This window comes from Elephantulus edwardii, unplaced genomic scaffold (assembly GCF_000299155.1).
Source record: "Elephantulus edwardii isolate Elephantulus edwardi_28Jun2011 unplaced genomic scaffold, EleEdw1.0 scaffold00422, whole genome shotgun sequence".
Taxonomy (NCBI): domain Eukaryota; kingdom Metazoa; phylum Chordata; class Mammalia; order Macroscelidea; family Macroscelididae; genus Elephantulus; species Elephantulus edwardii.
The window spans coordinates 992,991-1,000,622 of NW_006400172.1; positions in this window are offsets into that span (position 1 = coordinate 992,991).

The window sequence follows — 7,632 nt, forward strand, 5'->3', positions numbered from 1 at the left end:
TCAGTGCTAGTTCAAAAAAGAGCCTACAGTTTTTTGCCATTGACTTGCTGTTGATGCGCTAACTTGATATGTCTATTAACTGAGAAAGAATTTCCATGTCCCAGAATCCTAACCACATCCTCTTTCCCCAAACCAAAGAGACAGCTTCATAGCTCTGGTAAATCAAACACATGGAATGCTACTCAAGAAAATGGTCATGTGAGCACATATGCACTGGGGTTTGGCAGTACCATATGACAAGGCAAAATTAAAGAAGAAAAACAGTCCCTTATACATTTGTTATTTGCCTAAAACCTGTCTTTCCTATCCTGTAGTACAGAATCAATACAGAGTTATATGAAAATTGTAACAGCAAATATCATGCTGGGTTTGGTGAGACCTGGGCTGATAAAAAGAGAATTAGTATTCTTCGAGGGAAAATAAGTTCCCAAAAGCTGCATCAGCTGAATTTAGAATGGATCTTTGCTTTCTTTTTCATTCAACCTCCCTCATCTACTCCTTTTAGAAATATGGTAATCATAAAATTTGTGTTAATAACGTCAAATTCAAAGCAAATAACTTGTGATTAGGACTTCTTTCACAACCACTGGAGCTTAAGATGTTAAAATAAGTCCCAGTCTATGTGATGAAAATGCATTCCTACTTTCTACAGCTAGAGAATAAAACGAAGTAAAGTACACACCCCTATCCTTCTGGATCTTACTGCCTAGGATCTTACTCTTTCAATACATCTGATTTTTATGAGCCACTCAATCCAGGTTTTTTGCTTGAGCTGAGAGTTATACATAATTCCTGAAGAATAGCTGTAACCTAGCCCCTTTCTCAAGTCTGATTCTGATACATCAGAGAACTAAGATACTCCTTGGGGGATTGCTGATCTAAGAGATAAAGACAAGGACACAAATACCTAATTTCCATAAAGTGTTAAAAGTTCAAACACATTGTAACCCAAAACAAAAGAATGCTCCTCTCTAAAAACTAGTTGGCTTTGTAGATTTTTTCACCCACCTTGTTGTTATGTACCTCTGAGTGGAAATCCTCATAGCTGACCCTCCAGCAGGTTTTCAGAGATCATAAATCATACTCTGGTGGCTTAGTGATAAAGAATTGTGTTGCAGATGAAAAGGTACATGGTTTGCATCCACCAGCTGCTCTGTGAGAGAAAGTTGAGAATTCTCCTCCTATGAAACCTACTGCCTCTGAACACTCACTAGAGGGTCAGCTATGGGTCATTTCTGACCTGATGGCATACCACAACAACAACAACAAAAAGTCATATAAACAACAAAATCATATAAAGGAGATTGCCCATATTTCCCCTGACAGAGCAACTGGTAGATTCGAACTATGTGCTTTTGACTTGGTAGCACAGCTGCTTACCACATTGTTACATATCATCAAGTCTGTACCAACTCAGATGACCCTCCAGCTGCTTTTCAGAGGCAGGTAATCACAGGGAAGTAGATTATCCAAATGTCTCCTATGAAGCAGCTGGTGGATTTGAACCATGTGACTTTGCCTTGTCAGAGATAATGAGGATGGAGGGTTCAGATCTGTTGTTTATATGGTTGCTATGAGTCGTACTCCACTCTACAGCACCTAACAACAAACAAGCCACCAGAGCTCCCTTTACCCACATTATAGGTTTTACTTTAAAAAAATAAATAAATAAAAACAATCACTAAACATCAGTGCCTTTTCCCCATCCACTAATGAGTTCTTTGCATACCCCTTTCCTCACTGTCATGCCAACTCTATTTCATAAAACAAAGAAATCAGTGAGAGTAGGAATCTAAAATGGATTCATAGTTCATGGAAGCATCTGTGCAGCTATAAAGAAGCTTAGAAAGTGAAAAGAATGGGAGAGTGGTTAGTTTAAAAAGTGGTCCTGGGGATTTTGAATTGGATTTCCTTTAATGTTCTCTGAGAGACTTAAGTAAAGATGTGAATTCATTTTAATCTCTTTTGGTTGGTTGAATCTTCCTTTGAATGTGACAGCATGCTGTGGTCAGGCAACATGAAGTCTCTGGATTTATTCAAGGAATGTGTATGGAAGGTTTCTATGCTATTGAGAGGGAAAGGGTTGAGAGGGGAAGTTAAGAGAAACAAGAACAAGTCAGGCTGGGCAGCATGAGCAGTATCAAAGGCAAGGATGTGAAATGTGACTCAGAGGATACATGCAGAGTCTATTCTTCTTTTGGAGAAATGACCACTATGTAAAATACCACAAACTTTTCTGGTCTCTTAAGAGAAGTCAGAAGATGCAAAAGTTCTGTCCCTAAAGGAAGCTAAAACTTCTGAACTAGCAAACTGGGCATCGGTCCCAGCTACATTTAATGGTATCAGGAAACTAAGATTGCCCTCCTTCTCCCTCCTCTCCCACTGGGACTCCTTTTACCCGCCCTGAATTTTTCTGGAAGCCTAGTTTCCCTTTTTTAGCTTTTGACTAACAATTAACTCATTTGTCATTTAGTGATTTGTCAATTAATCATCCATTCCTTGCAATTTTTACTACAGGTCCCCGCTCATTTTAAGATGTGATTCTTCTAACCCACATGAACCTGGGGAGCAATCTGTTCTCTATGTCATTGACATTTGAGTCACGGACATTTAACTTCCTAAGTGTCTCCGATTCATTCACTCATTCCACACGCACTTAGTTTATTAATTAATTGCTCTTAAATTGGAACCGACTCATAGCTGACCCTCCAGCAGGTTTTCTAAGGCTATAAATTTCATGGGAGGAGATAACCCATCTTTCTCCCTCAGAGACGCTGATGGATTTGAACCACCAGAGGTGCAAATTCTGTACAATCTAAGCCACCATAGCTCCTTTGACTTAGATCAAACTTTCATAATCACTGGTCTGGATAGCTGCCATCTATCCTTCACCACTAAGTACTGTTTCATGATGTCACGTTTCACATTTACATCCCATGATGCACCTCCTCACCAGAATGAGAGGTTCATTAAAAGCCCAGCTTTTATTTAAGCATTGCTAATAACATCCTTTAGGCCCAGTCCCTTTTGCTGTCTGTGTTTTCTCTTCCATTTCCAAAATAGACGTCTCTGTGATAAAGTTAAAAGAACTTCCGGAAATTCTTTAAATCTATCATGATCATCCCTAGCTCCACACTGCTGCACGGACTCTTCCCTCTACCTGATGGACTAGTCTTCTTGTCTGTCTTCTGGCCACAACATAATATTCATCCTAATTACTCAGGAAGGCTGGGGAGTTTCCTCTCAAACCCTTCTTGCTCCATATCTACTCTTTTACTAATGCACTTACCACCCAGCTTTATAATTGTCTGGTTTTAAAACTTTATTCTTCCACTGTGACCTCTTAAGGGCAAGGATTGTATCTCATTTCAGCATAATTACTGAATAAGGGAATAAATAGGCATCACTTAGGACACTGTTGTTGTGTTGTTAAGTGCTGGGAAGGATGATTTTCTCACAGGCTCATAGTTTAGAGTTCCCCCAAAGGTGATCAGTGACACATCAGAGGTGGTAACTTAAAGTTGTCTTGATGTCTTTCAAGAACAGACTCGAGGTAGATGATCTCTGACATAAAATTCTATTTAGATCTTTTTCAAAACTGTTAAATCATTTTTATGGTCTCTTGTCCTTTCTCATATTTTCAAGCCACTCTTTTTTAATTTTTTTTCTCTGAAACTTATAAAAATTTATATCTCATCTCCTGTCCCTGATGGGTTTCTCAAAATAGAAGCTCTCAGTCACCAGGGGTGGACAGATTCTCTCAGGCTGAAATCATTCCCCAGGATTCCTTCTTTCACTTTGTTTTTGGTGTCTGTGGATTCCTTATTTTTTTTTCAAAGCTCAGCAAATCATTTAACAGAGTGGTTATATTTTATTTATCTTTTGTAGTTGTTTTGTTGGGAAGGTGCGTATCTAATATTGAAAAATATCTGATCAATAAATTGTTCCCGTTGCTGTCAAAGAAATTTCAATTCCCAGCAAGCCCATAAATTTCCAAGTCAAATTATATTCCTAAAGATTTTCTGTATCAATAAATGTATAAAGACTCCCTAGTGGTTAACTATAAGTTAAGTATTGGGGTGCTAATGGAAGAGTTAATGATTCAAACTGATCAGCCTCTAAGAAGAAGTATGATGACACAATCTTAGCCCCTAAAGATTTAGTCTTGGAAACCTGAGTCCTGGTGAGTCCTACTCTGTCCTATGGGGTTTCTAAATTTCAGAACTGACTTGGCAGCCACAGGACTATTTTTTTTTTCTTTTTGTTATTTTTTTGTTTTGTTGTTTTGATGAAGAACGGTTTAAAAGCTTTTGGCAGTAGACCATTGGATTTTTCAGTCAGTAACAAAATATAAACCATTTGTGCCACCCAGAGACCTTAACCAATACATTTATTCTCTATTTCAGTAACTTCTATGAATCTTAAAGTCAGACAATGAATACGAATGACAGAAGAAGAATTGATGTCTATGAATTGTGGTGTTGGGTAAGAGTATTGAATGTATCACGACTGCTAAAAGAACAAAGAAATCTGTATTGGGAGAATGCAATCCATGCACTCTTTAGACACAAGGATAGTGAACCTTTGTCTCTCAACCTTTGGGCATACTCTCAGGAGGAATCAGCTTTCCAAAAAAGATTTCATACTGGGAAAGATAGAGGGTCAAAGAAAGATAGGAAGACTCTCAATAAGATGGATTGATACAAAGACTGTAACAAAGGACTGGAGCCTATCAGTGACAGTGAGAATGGTGCATCACATGGCATGATTCAGCTCAGTTGTTATCAAGATCACTAAGAATCAAGGCAACTTGATGACATCAAACAACAACTATATTCTCCATTTATCTTTAACAGAACCAGAACATCTTGACCACAGGATGAGCACATGAGAGGCTAGGCTAATATGACTACTATTCAAATTTACGCACCAACTGCTAATGCCAAAAAAGAATATAAGACTTTTACCAACTTCTACAGTCTAAAATTGATCAAATATTCAATCAAGATACATTGATAGTTACTGGTAATTAAGATGTGAAAGTTAGAAACAAAGACTAATGATCAGTATTTAGAACACATAATTTTATGAGAAAAGTAATTTGAGGGATCAGTGATAGAATTTTGCAAGACTAGCCAATTATTCATGAGTAAATGTACCTTTTTTCAATAACAAAAACAGAGACTGTAGATGTGGACCTCATCAGATAGAATAAACATATAGAAATAAAACCTACTATATCTGTGGATAGAGTACTGGATATTCCATGACCTGCCAAAAGAACAAACAAGTATGTCTTGAAAAAAAAGTGTAGCCAGAATGCTCTGTAGAGGCAGAGATGGTAAAGCTTTGTCTCACATACTTTGGACATGTTGTTAGGAGAGGATATTCCTTGAAGAGGGACTCCATACTTGGAAATGTGAAGATTCCATGAAGGAGAGGAAGACACTCAAGGAGATGGATTGATACAGTGATCTGGAGTGTGTCTGAAATTAAGAGGATGACATGAAGTAGGATAGGGTTCAGATCTATTATTGTACATATAGAGTCATTATGAGTCATGCTTGACTTGACAGCACCTAACACCATTTTCTGTGGAAAGAGCCAATGGAGAATGTGAGTATATCTAGCCTAGTTGTAAGATGAGTGTGCCCACTGGTGAGTTATAGACTCCAGAGGTGGCCAATAGAGAGCAGGAATAGAGAGGCCAATAGAGAGCTGGAATGCTATATGGCGCCCAAGTGGCTGTAGTGTCCACATGGTCATAGTGCCCAAGTGGCCTCTCAGCTTTGATGCTAGAAGCAAGATTGGAGACTGTAGGCTCACTGTGGTGCTGCAAAGGCCTATCTGGAGACAGTCAAGGTATTCAACAAGTGAACTACTCAATTGTGGTAAGTAAAAGTTGAAGACATATACATTCATCTGTAACAAGCACATATGAACAGAGATTGTTCTTTTGTACGTAAAATTTCTGAACCTGAGTCAACTTAAGGGCACCTAATAAACAGTTTTCTTATGGTGATTGTTTACTTTCCTTTACATTTGTTACCAAAATCCTAGCCCCCACAAAAAAAAATCCTCAAAGAAAAACTGGATATTTAACATGTATTAGAAGGTAAATATTAAGCAGTAATTCCAGGATTGATTTCTTTTTTTTTTCTTTTTTTTTTTTCTTTTAGGGAAAAAATGCATACCAAATCCTACAGAACCTTTAAACATTTTCTTAAAAAGAAAAGAGATGCACATTACATTAGCATTCATACTCCTTTTTTTCTGCTTTTAAAGGTTGTCAGACTTTGAGCTTTTAAAGAGTTGATAAGCAAAACTGAATCACAGCACTATAATCAAGTTAATTACCTTACGCCCTCTTGAGGTCAACGGGGTTTCTTTCAGTGCAATTAACTTTACCTGAAGTAGAGTCAGTTGGTAGGGATGGAGGTGTGCAAATCTATATTCTCGTGTCTCCCTCATTAACAAGCTCTGTTTTAAAACAGCTTCCTGAGACCCAGTAAGCACTCAAGGTTGGTCAAAATTCTAGCCCACTGTGGATGAGGAAGGGTTGTGGGGGGAGGGAAATCCTGAGCTCTGACCAGTTGAGACACATCAAATGATCTATGACCATCTGAGAGAAGAGTAACTATTCTCAGTCACTCCTCCAAAGACTGTTAGGATAAACTAGAATGACAAAACCAGCAACAGCCAGCTGAGATAGCAGCAAAGGGGCCAGAAGTGCAAGTAGCCCTGGCACCTAATCTCTCCCTCCCCTCTTCCTTCTTTTACCCATCTTCATTTCTCCAATTTTGTGAGTATCCTGTGACTGTTTTGAGCTGGTTTTGGTTTTGGGGGGTTTTTTTATTGTTTGTTTGCTTTTTAAATTTATTATTAATTTCAATGAAAATTTACAGAGACTTTGGATTTCCATTCATTCATTGTTGCACTTTTCTCCCCTCCCAACCCTTCCCCCTAGTACACTACCCTCTTGAAAAAGTCAAAGACAAATTCTTTCCTTGTTTTACAAACCCTCCCCCAGGTCCACTCCACTATGCAGCCTTCACTCTGGACTCCTGTCATGACAAAAATACCTAATAACGTATCACTTTTAAACAGTTTTCTCCCTCATCTGTTTCAATGCAGTATACATTATTGAACCCATCTTTCTCAGTCTCCCCCCAACCCTGAGGTCAGTCCTGTTTTACAACAGTGGCATCATGCAGTATTTGTCCTTTTGTGACTGAGATACTCAGCATAATGTCCTCCAGGGTCACCCATTTTGAATAATATCCCATAAGTTCCTTGTTTTTCAATGCAGCCTAGTATTCCATTGTGTGAATATACCACAGCTTCTCCATCCATTCGTTTGTTGATGGACCCTGAGGTTGTTTCCAACTCCTTGCTATTGTGAACAAAGCCACGATAAACATGGGTGTGCATTGGTTTTTGTTTTTTAAGCTACAACTTAATGGTTTAAATACAGTTCTGAAGTCAGAAGTCCAAAGTGGTTCTTGCTAGACTAATAAAAAACAGGATCCTTCTATAGAGTTTAAAAGAGACTCTCTTTCCTTGCCTTTTTTAAACTTATAAAGACCACTTGCATTCTTTGGTTCATAGCACTCCCTCCATCTTCAAGCCAGT